Source organism: Anopheles arabiensis, chromosome 2, assembly GCF_016920715.1.
Source record: "Anopheles arabiensis isolate DONGOLA chromosome 2, AaraD3, whole genome shotgun sequence".
NCBI classification, from domain to species: domain Eukaryota; kingdom Metazoa; phylum Arthropoda; class Insecta; order Diptera; family Culicidae; genus Anopheles; species Anopheles arabiensis.
Window position 1 is genome coordinate 66,383,901 of NC_053517.1, and position 13,383 is coordinate 66,397,283.

Sequence of the window (13,383 nt, forward strand, 5' to 3'; positions counted from 1 at the left end):
CCGGGTCCTTTGGTCCGTATCAAAGGGACACTGAACTCTGAAGGGTACAGAAAAATACTTAGTCGTAAGATGTTGCCATACGCTCGACAAACATTCGGCGACGAAGAGCATTACATCTTGCAGCATGAACGAACAGGTAGATATTATTTGGCAAACCGGGATGTGCAAGTTCTACCGTGGCCTGCGTTGAGTCCTGACCTCAACCCGATTGAAAATTTGTGGTCGAATCTTAAGGACAAGCTCAAGAACCAGCATGTATCCTCAGCCGATGAGCTATGGGCACGCTGCGAGGAAATGTGAAAATGCATACCTCCAGAAACCTGCCAGAAGCTCATCCGCGATATGGCTACTCGCTGCCAGGCAGTGAAAACAATAATGGTCTACACATTGACCGTTAGAATGTGTTTTCGCTCCCAACCACCACTTAAAACAGCTCTTTTCAGGGCTACCAAATAATTCTGAAAAGAACTATGTCTTTCGGTCAGAAAAAAAAATTATGTCCACAGGTGTATTACGTTAGCTGTCCATGTCAATTTCATTCAGGTACGGATATTCTGTCTTCAAACCCTAGATGTGAAGCAAATGAACTGAAAAATCCAAATTTTATATCGTAGTCTTTATTATTCTTTGCCGAAATTGTCTCGTGAACTCTTTGGCTATTGGACTCCGTATTTTCAATGTCATTTGTCCACTCTATCATTAACGGGTCTCTAATACCTTTTAATTTTAATTGCTCTGCCATATTTTGTTCAATCAGAGTTAAAGCTGACCAAAGTGTCCAAAATGGCAAGGGTTGTTATTTTCTCCGATCCATTTCTTAATGTAACTGAAGCAACTTGATGATACAATTTTTGTATACATGGCCACAATTGAGCATGATTCAATATCAGATTATATATCCGTTCTATTGAAGTAGACACATTATTTTCATTATTATGAGGTTGATTCCATTGCCTTTGAATAGGATTGAGTTGTTCGTTCATCTGATTTCTCGGTTCTGGACGGTTGTTTCGGGTAGGTACTAGTGATGTGTAACCGGAATCGCACCCACGGCTCGGAATCGCTTCCGAGCATTGCTACTCCGGCTCCAATTCCGAAAAAATTCTAACCGTCGATTCCGCCCGGAGCCGACCGGAGCCGTCGGAGCCGTCCGGAGCCGACGGAGCCGTCCGGAGCAGTCGGAGCCGTCCGGAGCCGTCGGAGCCGCTAGTCGGCAGCTGCAGCCGTCGGAGCCGTCGGAACCGTCCGGAGCCGTTGAAGCCGTTAGAGCCGTTGGAGCTGTCCGGAATCGTTGAGGCCGTCGGAGCCGTCCGGAGCCGTCGGAGCCGTTGGAGCTGTCGGAGCCGCTAGTCGGCAGCTGGAGCCGGTCGGAGCCGCTAGTCGGCAGCTGGAGCCGGTCGGAGCCGTCGTAGCAGTTGGAGCCGACGGAGCCGGTTGGAGCCGTCTGGAGCCGGTCGGAGCTGTCGTAGTCGTTGGAGCCAACGGAACCGGTTGGAGACGTTGGGGCCGTCGGTGCCGTCGAAGCCGACGGAGCCAGTTCGAGCCGTCGGAGTCGTTGTAATACAGGCGTCCCCCGAGTTACGACCCCCTCGAGTTACGACGATTTGCAGATACGACGATTTCGATTTTAACAGTTGAAAGATGTCATTGAGACGAAATTGATATATTTTTTTGAATTTCTGTGCAGATAACCGTTACAAACATATTTCCTCAGATTCCACAACACCCCGATCTTGAATATCTATGTCGTGTAAACGGCTTTTGGAGGGAAATTAATACATTATCATACATTATTTTTAATAAAATATACGATTTTATAGATTCCGACTCTACAATTTCGTTTATAAACTTTATATTCACAGATATTCGACATACGACTATTTCAACTTACGCCTTGCTTTAGGACATTTTTTCGGTCCCAAATACAGTTGTATCTCGGGGGACACCTGTAGTCGGAAGTATTCTGAAGCGCTTTAATTTCCCGATATCAGCGATGATTTCATTTTAAAAAAACAGCTTACGAGTAAAAAAAGAGTATTCTTCATTTATCACCGTCGGCTCCAACGACTACGACGGCTCCGACCGGCTCCGGACGGCTCCGTCGGCTCCGGACGGCTTCAACCGGCTCCGTCGGCTCCAACTGCTACGACGGCTCTGACCGGCTCCAGCTGCCGACTAGCGGCTCCGACGGCTCCAACGGCTCCAACGGCTCCGGACGGCTCCGACGGCTCCAACGATTCCGGACAGCTCCAACGGCTCCAACGGCTCCGACGGCCCCGGACGATTCGGACGGCTCCGACGGCTCCGGACGGTTCCGACGGCTCCGACGGCTACAGCTGCCGAATAGCGGCTCCGGACGGCTCCTGATGGCTCCGACGGCTCCAGACGTCTCCGACGGCTCCGGACGGCTCCAACGGCTCCAACGGCTCCAACGGCTCCAACGGCTCCAGCTGCCAACTAACGGCTCCGGACGGCTCCGACGGCTCCGGACAATTCCGACGGCTCCGGACGGCTCCGGACGGCTCCGACGGCTCCGATAGCTCCGGACTGCTCCGAATGCTCCAGCTGTCGACTAGTGGCTCCGGACGGCTACGACGACTCCGGACGGCTACGACGACTCCGGACGGCTACGACGACTCCGGACGGCTACGACGGCTCCGGACGGCTCCGACGGCTCCAGGCGGAATCGACGGTTTGAATTTTTCGGAATCGGAGCCGGAGTAGCAATGCTCGGAAGCGAGGTACTAAATGACGTTGCTCTCCCGGCTCATGGTTTTTGCGATAGGTTTGAGCCATTTATAAAAATCTTTTAAATTAACTATTTGGTCGCCGTTCTCTGACCATTGGTAATGGAACATCATTGAAAGTTTTTAATCGATCTCGTTAACCAACCGCGGATCGTTTAAATATTCACCATGGTTTAAACTAGTCATGTAAGTTACCAGATTTTCCACGGATTCTGTAAGTTCTGGAATCTGTAAATGTCTATTGACTCGGACTTTCAAAATATCCTTGTATACAAGGTCTGGTCTACCGTAAGTTTCATCGTAACGTTTCATGATAGCCGGAACCTTTTTTAGGACCATTAATAGCGGTCGTATGATTCGTTCGGCTTCTACTTTCACATATCGTTGAATTCTTTGCAAATTCTACATAGTCGAAAATTTTGCAACTCGTCTAATGTTTTCTTGGTTAGAGGCCAATCCTTAAGTTTTCCATCAATATAGGGTAATTGAACTAGCGTATCACGCCGTATCGCAGAGTTCGTGGTCTCGTTCGTCATTTTTGGTTCTTCAGTCTTAATGTCATTGATTTTTCGGCTGTAACGGATGTCCGATGACGGTTCTGGAACATTTAATGCAGAGCCATGGTCCATCTGGTCCCAGTTCGCGATTCAGCTTCGCACAGTTCAACTAGAATCACCTGTCACATTCATTGCATTGAACCATATTACCCGCCAGGTCTAGTTCATTGCCCAGTCTGCATGCGCCATTGTTATTTTCTACAAAAAAAAACATCATCCTTTCTTTCGAGAAAATATGCGGGTTGCCGGTTCACTCGATTTTGTTTCACGATAAAACACAGCTCGTGAGATCGCTTTGTTCCGTCACGATATGTTCAAAAACCCGTGCACTATGTATTTCTGCTTACTTCAAGCAAGATAGATATAATGGAACACTCCGTGAAGTTCCTCTCTAGAACCATTTTTAGCCTATCAAGAATAAAATAAAGATTAATAAAATTATAAACTTTAACAGCCACCTTCGATGTGGTCGCTGCGCAACATGCAAACAGTAGCAGTGGCCAGTTGATACTGCAATCGTTCGATCGACCTCGAACCTCCATCACAACTGATTCAGTTTTTCAACAATACCACCTTCATCAAGGACATCCGTTTGTGTAATAACGCGTATGCTTTCACGTTGACGAGCGCGTCGGCCAGAGCTAATAATCCCGTACGATTAGACGAGGCTGTTACTACTGGTAGGGATGTAACTACCATATCCTGGGAGCACTTTGTCACCGCATCGGTTCCCTGACAAAACTACCTGGACGTGCGCCTTCAATCGCTCAGTTATACTTTTATGACTGCAGTAATGGTTACTACTAGGGTAAATGTACCTATAGTGGTGGTAGTACCAATAGTGGTGCTATTGCTCTAAAATGCGGTTCATAGGGCAAGTTAAAAGTAATTAAGTTATTTACGTTAGTGTGAAATGTTCTTTAGCCTTTTACAAAGGGTTTAAAAGTTAAATGGGGCCATTCCGTTATTTAGTGACCGAAATATCCATTATTTTGTGAAATGTGTCAACATTTTTCCAAAATCCTTAGGATTTCTTAACGAAACTCATTTTTCTGTTAACGTTCTAAACGACCACATAACCACGCAATTACTAGTTTTTCAACATAACTGTTATGTAATGTTATTATTTTACTAAAATTATTTGCCTTTTGACCATATTTATGCATTTTTAAGTGTTTTTTACCATAGTGCCATTATAGGTACACAAAACAGGCATGTTCCTATAGTGGTTATAGTTATAAAATCAATAAAAACAGGTCGTTTTAGATTTTTTTGAGGAAATTTTTGACATGTCGTAATGTTTTCACTAAAATAAGCAAAAGAAATAAGTTTTATGTAGGTAATTTACCAAAAACAGGCCAATATTCGCTTATATGGCTGAATGAAAAATTGACTTCAAATCAAGCACGCTCTTCCGGGTGTAGGTTGACGACAAATGTGATGCAGTACTTTAGTCAATAGTTTCATCGATCAAATTTATACATTTTGTTACGATCAAATTACGCAAGAAACCATTATTATGGCAGTAATCCTTGCTATTCATACGAAAACAGCTTCGAAACTAAGTTTCATTGATATTATACACCGTTTTTTATGCATCTTTGTTTACCACCACTATAGGAACACAATACGCCGACTATAGGAACCATACCACCATTATAGGTACAACGAAGCAGTCACAAAAATATGTATTTTTTCGTAACTTTGATGTATTTCAGGGTAAAAATGGTTGTGATTGCGAAAATAAAACATATTCCAAAACATATGTGTTCAAATATTCAGAAATTGTCTTTCCTGTCACTTTAAATCCATTAAAACACATCGGTACCACTACAAATTGCACCACTATTGGTACATTTACCCTACAACGCTATGCTGGAGATTTGTCCATCTGGGCGTGTTAGGATCGGTTCAACGTGTTGATCTTGCAACGTGTTTTCTCAGACAACATCTCTTTGGCGGAGTTATTTAATAACGCTTACGAGCGAACGTCTGCACTCTCGTATCGAAGGTGTTGATCAACGTCGGTAAAACCGGCCGTGGGTGGCATAAATAGAAGGGCTATTGATCGACGGACAAACTGCATCCGTCGAGACCTATTGGTGCAGACCCGTAATACTGGGAGGTTAGCTTAAATATTTGAACAACATCCTCTAAGAGATGCCATGTGTAGCAACATTGGCTGATCGCTACGAATTGGATTGCGAGGCGACCAACTATACGGCACATCTATAAGCGGCTAACTATCATCCTCGTAAACGACGGCCACATGACACCGCGCAACACGACACGATACCGAACGAGGACAACCAAGGACGGGATGATCGAGGACAGAAGAGACGGAAAGCGATCTCTTAGTTGGTAGCGGTTCAAGTGTGCGGATCAAATGGGACTTCCATTAACAGAAATTTTGAAAGAAAATAAAAAAACTAGATTCATTTTATATTTTTCGACTATTAAACTATCCTATTAAATAATCAGAGTTTTTGATTTAATTTAGTACTTTTATACACTTTATCACTTATTTGATATGATTTGTGTGAAAAATTCTAATATTTCTGGCTTTTAAGCGGTTTAAATTTGTAAGCAAAAATGAAATTTTTACCGAACTTGAAGCAAATTGTACTGATTTGACATATGGTCTGTCAAATTTATAAAACCGCATATCTCCGAATCCGCGTAAGTCGAGAACCGCGTAACTCGGGAACAGACTGTACCTTACTTTTGAATTCTGGGGTGCATGTTCCGAATATATTAGCTGGCATCGCGTAAGAAATGGTTTAAAATTAACAGTCGTTAAAAATTAACCAGAGTCGTTAAAAATTGCTAGAATTTGGCATCGCGAACGCATTGAGTTCATTTGTTAATTTTAACGACTGGTCCTATGCCGCTATTAAACAAACGACTGTCAAGAGTGTATGCGATACAAATTAACAGTCGTTTAATTATACTGCTCGATTTTTTTTCCCCGTGTTTGCTTATATGCGATATCGAGCAGTCGTTAACTGTTTTGACCAAGGTTATTAGACTGTATACAGGTTACGACAAAACACCGTTTTGACACATCTTCAATAAAAAAAATGAATTAAAATTTTGACAGACAAATTGGAAAGTTTGTTTACATACAAATTGCAATCCTTCCGAATATACAGCATTCGCAATTGATGAGTGCTTAAATACTACCGTTTTTCAGCGTTTCAATTTTCGTTTTTGTGCTTTTTTAGTTTACGGCTAGTTAAGTTTATTTAAGGAATTAGGTTTATCTAAGCTAAGTAATTCATTAAATAGCTATAAATTACGAAACAAAGCAGCGAAATATGTCCTCCAACTACAAGTGTTGTGTAGCATTTTTTAAAAATAATAGATATAATGTAAAGAAAGTTGGTGTCAATGTATGCTTCCATAAATTCCCAGAAGGGAAAGAAACCAAACAAAAATGGATAGCCTTTTGCCAAAGGGAAATATCGTGGATACCTTCCTCAAGTAATGTGGTGTGTTCGCAACATTTCTTGCCATCTGATTACCAATTGAGCAGCTCGCACAATACCAAGCGTGGGGCTAATTGGCTAAACCCTCAAGGTGAGACGTTATCAAACCAAACGATGTTGTTTCTTTACACCGATATAAACTCTATTTTAGCTGTCCCATCTATCCTGTTACACCAAGACACTGGTTTGAATTTGTCGCAGTTTAATGAACATCAGCAGAATAATAACAATGATGAATCTTCCCGGGCGGAACTGTAAGGTGGTATGTTAATGAATTGGCGATGTTTATTTGATCCATTCTAAAATTTATTAATATGATTTCAGCCACTTCATCTCATCTCTTGCCGGACGAAAATGATTTAAGATTGATTGGAAAAGAGAACGTTTGCAAGAAATGTAAGGGATTACAACAAAAAATATTTAATTTAGAAGCAAAACTTAATGAATTAGAAGAGCGCAACAAGCAACTGGTCACTATAAATAACAAATTAAGTGATACACTGAAGGAAGTAAACGAAAAAGAAAAGGAACATCTGAAAAAGCTAGAAGAACTTGATAAAGCTACAAAAAAAAATTAAAGAAGAATGGCCACGCGCTAATTTTGTGCAGAACATGAAAGATTCGCTTAAGGGTTGGCTATCATCAAATCAAATTGATCTTATTTTAGGAATTAAGACGACTGTTCGATGGACTAAAGAAGAACTTTCCTTAGCATTTACTCTTAGATATTTTAGTCAAAGGGCACACCGTTACATAGGCGATGATATGAAGATACCAGTACCGGTACCAAGAACTTTACAACGATATTCTTCCAAGATTGATCTAAAACAAGGCACTCCGGAAGATATATTGAAATTCATTGGATCATATTCACAAACATTAAAGCCTATGGATCGAGAATGTGTTTTATCGTTCGACGAGATGAAGGTGTCTCGAGTATTAGAATACGATCCATCGGCAGATGAAATAGTGGGCCCATTTAATTATCTGCAAGTAGTCATGATGCGAGGATTGTTTAAACAATGGAAACAGCCGATATTTATCGGCTTTGATACCAAAATGACAAAGGATATCATTATCGAAATAATTTCACGATTGAGCGAAAAAGATATAAATGTAGTCGCTACCATCAGTGATAATTGCCAAACAAACATTGGATGCTGGAAGGAGCTAGGCGCGCGGGATGACGTAGAAAAGCCGTATTTTCCACATCCAAAAACTAATAAGAATGTGTATGTGATCCCTGATACACCTCATTTGCTGAAGTTGTTAAGGAATTGGCTTCTAGATCATGGTTTTGAGTACAACGGCCAACTTATCGAAACCACCAATCTGTTACGTATGGTAGCCAAAAGAATGGAGTCAGAAATGACTCCTTTATTTAAACTCACTACATCCCATATAGATATGACTCCCCAAGAACGACAAAATGTTCGAATTGCAGCAGAGTTATTGTCTCGTACAACCGCTGTAGCTCTACGTACATATTTTCCGGACGATGATGATGCTAAAATTTTGGCTAATTTTATAGATAAGGTGGATGTGTGGTTTAGCATATCTAATTCTTACACATCTTTCGCAAAATTGGATTTTAAAAAAGCATATACTGCTAGCGATGACCAAGTTAGTGCTTTAACAGATATGTATGACATAATATCAAACATGACTATCCCAGGTAAAAATGGTTTACAAATTTTTCAACGTCCTATAATGATGCAGATTAAGTCACTGCAAATGGTGTTTGTACCCATCTGTACCCATAAGGTAAGCAACATGATAGTTCAATTGCAATTAATTCATTGAACATTCAATACCATATGACTATACAGGAAAATCTCAGCTAGAGCTGGTGAATTCATTGTTACAAAATTAATCATTTTAACTAATACATTAATTGTTGTGTTTCTTTTTCTTCTTTTTTCATTTTACAGTTAAACCAAGACGTATTAAAGAATTTTTTCTCTCAGCTCAGGCAAATTGGTGGTGTATATGACCATCCCTCACCTCTAAGTTGCATTTATCGAATTCGTCTTATGATTTTGGGAAAACACCAACCATTTTGCACAATCAAACAACTACTGCTGAGGCTGCGAATGTGAGCAAGATGAATTCATTACAACAACTGAGAGCAATGTTGCTGGTGCTAGGAGTAATGATGTTTTCATCTCAGTTTCTATGTTTGAAAAGGCCGAAATCACTCCCGAATTACCGGATGTCAAAGCAATGGAAGAAGCAAACAATTTCGTATCACAAGATGTAAGATCATTTAGTTCCGTTAGTGATACAAGCATTGAACTACCTCACCAAGAAGCTGATGGATTGTCTTACATACTTGGATATCTTGCAAAGAAGCATCACTCTCAGTTTTCCCATCTTAATCTGGGAGAACACACATTTAAGACTAGGATTGACCATAATTGTTGCCAACCTCCTACATTTGTACACCATTTGTCCTGTGGTGGACTGATTGAACCGTCGGATGAATTTTTGAATTTAGGAGAAAAAATGGAAAAAATATGCTTGAAAATGAAACCAGACGGAGGATTATTAAGAGGAGAACGAATCGTAGATCGAATCATGAACAAGATAAAGCGACATCTAACAGAACTTCCGGTTGAGATAATTCGTTCTTTTGCAAAACAGCGAGTAATTGTTCGTATGCGCTATTTGAACTTAAAAGCAACAGCTGAGCAGCTAAACAAAATGAAACATAAGAAAAGAAAATTCGTGACAGAAAATACAAAAGCTGCCAAAAAGAAGAAAAAAATTATTAATTGAAGTTTAAGGTAATGTAAGAGGTAGCATATAGCACTCATTAATAACGATTAAGCATATATATATATATATATATATATATATATATATATATATATATATATATATATATATATATATATATATATATATATATATATATATATATATATATATATATATATATATATATATATATATATATATATATATACATATATATATATATATATATATATATATATATATATATACATATACATATATATTTATATATATATATATATATATATATATATATATATATATATATATATATATATATATATATATATATATATATATATATATATATATAGTTATGTTACACACATAGGGTGTAGTTCCAGCTAAACGGAAGCAAAGCAGACATCTACTTCCTCTCGCGAGAACCACACCACAAGATCATCATAGCACCCTCCCATGGTTCGGCACAGCGAAACATCGCAGAACACATTTTATGCTGAGCTAGCATAAAATGTGCCATGCCTGATGGAGCAGCGATCACCAGCATCTACCCGTAGACAACCGTCGTGGAGCATCCGCCCGAAGACAACCGTCGTAGAACATCCGCCCGAAGATGACATCGTGAAACATCGGCGCAATAGGCTTAGGCTCGAGCTAGTTAGGACTAGGGAGTTTAAGTCAGTTCAGAATTGTAACTCACCAGCGATAGACGCATTAGGTTGATTAAGAAAAATAAATGTTTTTTTTATAAGACTTAATATGTCCCTCGCATAACTGGCGCAGCCGTCCGGAGTGTTAAATGCTTAAAGTGTAACAAGTGGAAAGGCGGAACCTAATAAATTTCGTCGAAGCGATCCCGCAAAAGCATCCAGAGCACCAAAGGAAATAATTTCCGCCGAGGAGTAGAGGATCCCCCGCGCTTCAAGTATCCAGTAACTGGCAAAGTTAGCACGAACCCGCGACACGACAGCAATAACGTAAGTATTTTGTTTATTTCTGTGCACGAATTCATACTACCAGATAGGTGAAGCTTTCGTGGGAGAACTACAAGATAGGGCCCACGGAAATAGTGTAAAGTGAAGTGACAATTACTTACAACGAAATCGCGAGTGTACAAGTTTAAAAAGTTAATGTGTATGCGCACTACCAGATAGACGTGACATATTGACTCGTTAAAGTTTGTGACATTCACGTCCTTGCAAGGCACTACCAGATAGACCGTGCAAGTAGAAAGTATACATACTATTAGATAGGTGTTACTTTTACACAATTTTCGCACTACAAGATAGACGAAATTTGTGACATCGTAGGGAGTACTACCAGATAGGGCCCGCGATACCAAATAAAACAAAACAAGTTAATGCCGAAGTTACCCAAAACACAAAACGCTCTAAGGAAAGCAAGGGAACTGTTCAGTAAAAACTTGGCAACACCGATTCGGATACGGAAAACTCTAGTTCGGAACACTCCAAAGAGTATTCACATATTCCACTTAAATCGGATATTCCATCAGTCAATTCGTTGAACTTAAACGAAATGGAAATGGAATCATTGCAAAATGAAATTCTTGCTCTGCGACAAGTCGTGCAGAATTTGCAAGCTAATCAATCGAGACAAACGACAGGAGAACTAAGATTGGACTCATACGAATCTCTATGCAAAATCCCTGACCCGATAAAATCATTACCGAAATTCGACGGTAATAGAAAACAATTAGCATCATGGCTAAACACAGCCGAAAGCACCTTACAGATTTTTCATGGCATCGTGTCAGAACAACAAATGTCAATATTTGTTACAGCCGTAATAAATAAAATAGAAGGAAGAGCAAAAGATATAATTTGTCTTGCTGGAAACCCTAATACTTTTCTAGGAATAAAAGAGATTCTCTTAAACGCCTTAGGAGATCGACAAGAGATTACCTATTATAAAAGTCAACTTTGGCAAACTAAAATGACTGATAATATGAGCATTCACAAATATTACAATAAAATCAATGAGATCATGCAAAGTATAAAAACCCAAGCTAAACAGAACGAGAAATATCGAAAAAATTGGGACGCTATAAATGATTTTATTGAAGAGGATGGTTTAGCAGCATTTTTAGCTGGCCTAAAACAACCTTATTTCGGTTATGCGCAAGCAGCTACTCCCAAGGATTTGGAAGCAGCATACGCTTTCGTATGCAAATTTAAATGTTCGGAAAATGTCGCGAATCGTATCGATTCGACACAACCATCTCAATCCAAAAATCAGATTCAAAAACCCAAAAATCAAGAATATAAAACGAGAGATAGATATTCACCAAATCATGGCAACGAAAAATATGAGAGCAAAAAAGAAAAATTTCCACAACCCATGGAAGTGGAATCAACTAAAAGTAAGTTGACCCTCAACCGGAAGCAACTTCATAACAATGAAGTGTGCTCCAACGAAGTACCGTCTGATTCGGAATCAGATGAAGAAGAAAATATCGACATAAATTTTTGTTGGGGAAAAATAAACCCAGAAAAAACGTAGACTACCTTCCTTACCTAACAAGTCAAAACAGTGTGACCCAACAAACCATAAAAATATTAATAGACACTGGAGCGAACAAAAATGTCATTCGCCCAGGAATAGTAAGAAATTGCAAAAGTACTGAAAATATAACGATAAAAAATATTTCAGGAAAGCATACCATTGAAAAGAAAGGCAAAGCAAATCTTATTGGCTATAACCTTCCTTGCCAAACCTATTATGAACTAAACTTCCATCACTTTTTCGACGGAATCTTAGGATCCGAATATTTGGCTAGAAACAATGCCATTATTAATTACAAAAAGAACAACTAGAAATTGAAAATATTGAAATACCATTTAAAAAATATTATCCGGCAAAAAAACTATACTCACATAACATCGAAGTAAAAACAAATACAGACGGAGATTGGCTAGTCCCAACCTTCCAAAAATTTGATAATGACACCGTTATTGAACCAGGTCTTTACAATGCCAGTGACAACAAAACTATAGTTAAAATCCTGAGCAGTAAAAAGAAAATAAAATCCTATGACAAAGAACTTAATATCAACGTTAATAATTTTGAAACTATAACTCCTATTCCAATAGAATATAACGATGCTATCAATGAAAAACTCTAGATAAAATTATTCGCACAAGCCACCTTTCAAATTTCGAAAAAGAAAAATTATATCAAATCATTCTCGAAAACAAAAATGTTTTACTACGGGAAAACGAAAAGCTGACCTGCACTACAGCTGTAAAACATAAAATTATCACTAATGATAATATGCCGACCTACACAAAAACTTACAGATATCCTCATCACTTTAAAAAGATGTAGAGGAACAGATTCAAGAAATGCTAAAAACAGGTGTTATACAGCCCTCATCAAGTCCATATTCGTCACCAATTTGGGTTGTACCGAAAAAACAGACGCTTCTGGTAAAAAGAAAATTAGAGTCGTCATAGATTATCGTAAACTTAATGAAAAAACCATCGATGATAAATTTCCTATTCCACAAATCGAAGACATTTTAGATAGTCTAGGAAAATCAGAATATTTCACAACACTAGATTTGAAATCTGGATTTCATCAAATCGAAATGGATCCAAAACACAGTGCAAAAACCGCTTTTTCTACAGACAAAGGTCATTTTGAATTTACAAGAATGCCTTTTGGTCTCAAAAACGCTCCTGCCACATTCCAAAGAGCAATGAATAACATACTTCCAAGAATTTATAGGAAAATTTTGTTATGTCTATTTAGATGACATAATAATCACTGGTAACAATTTAAAACATCATTTGCAAAATATTTCAATTATAT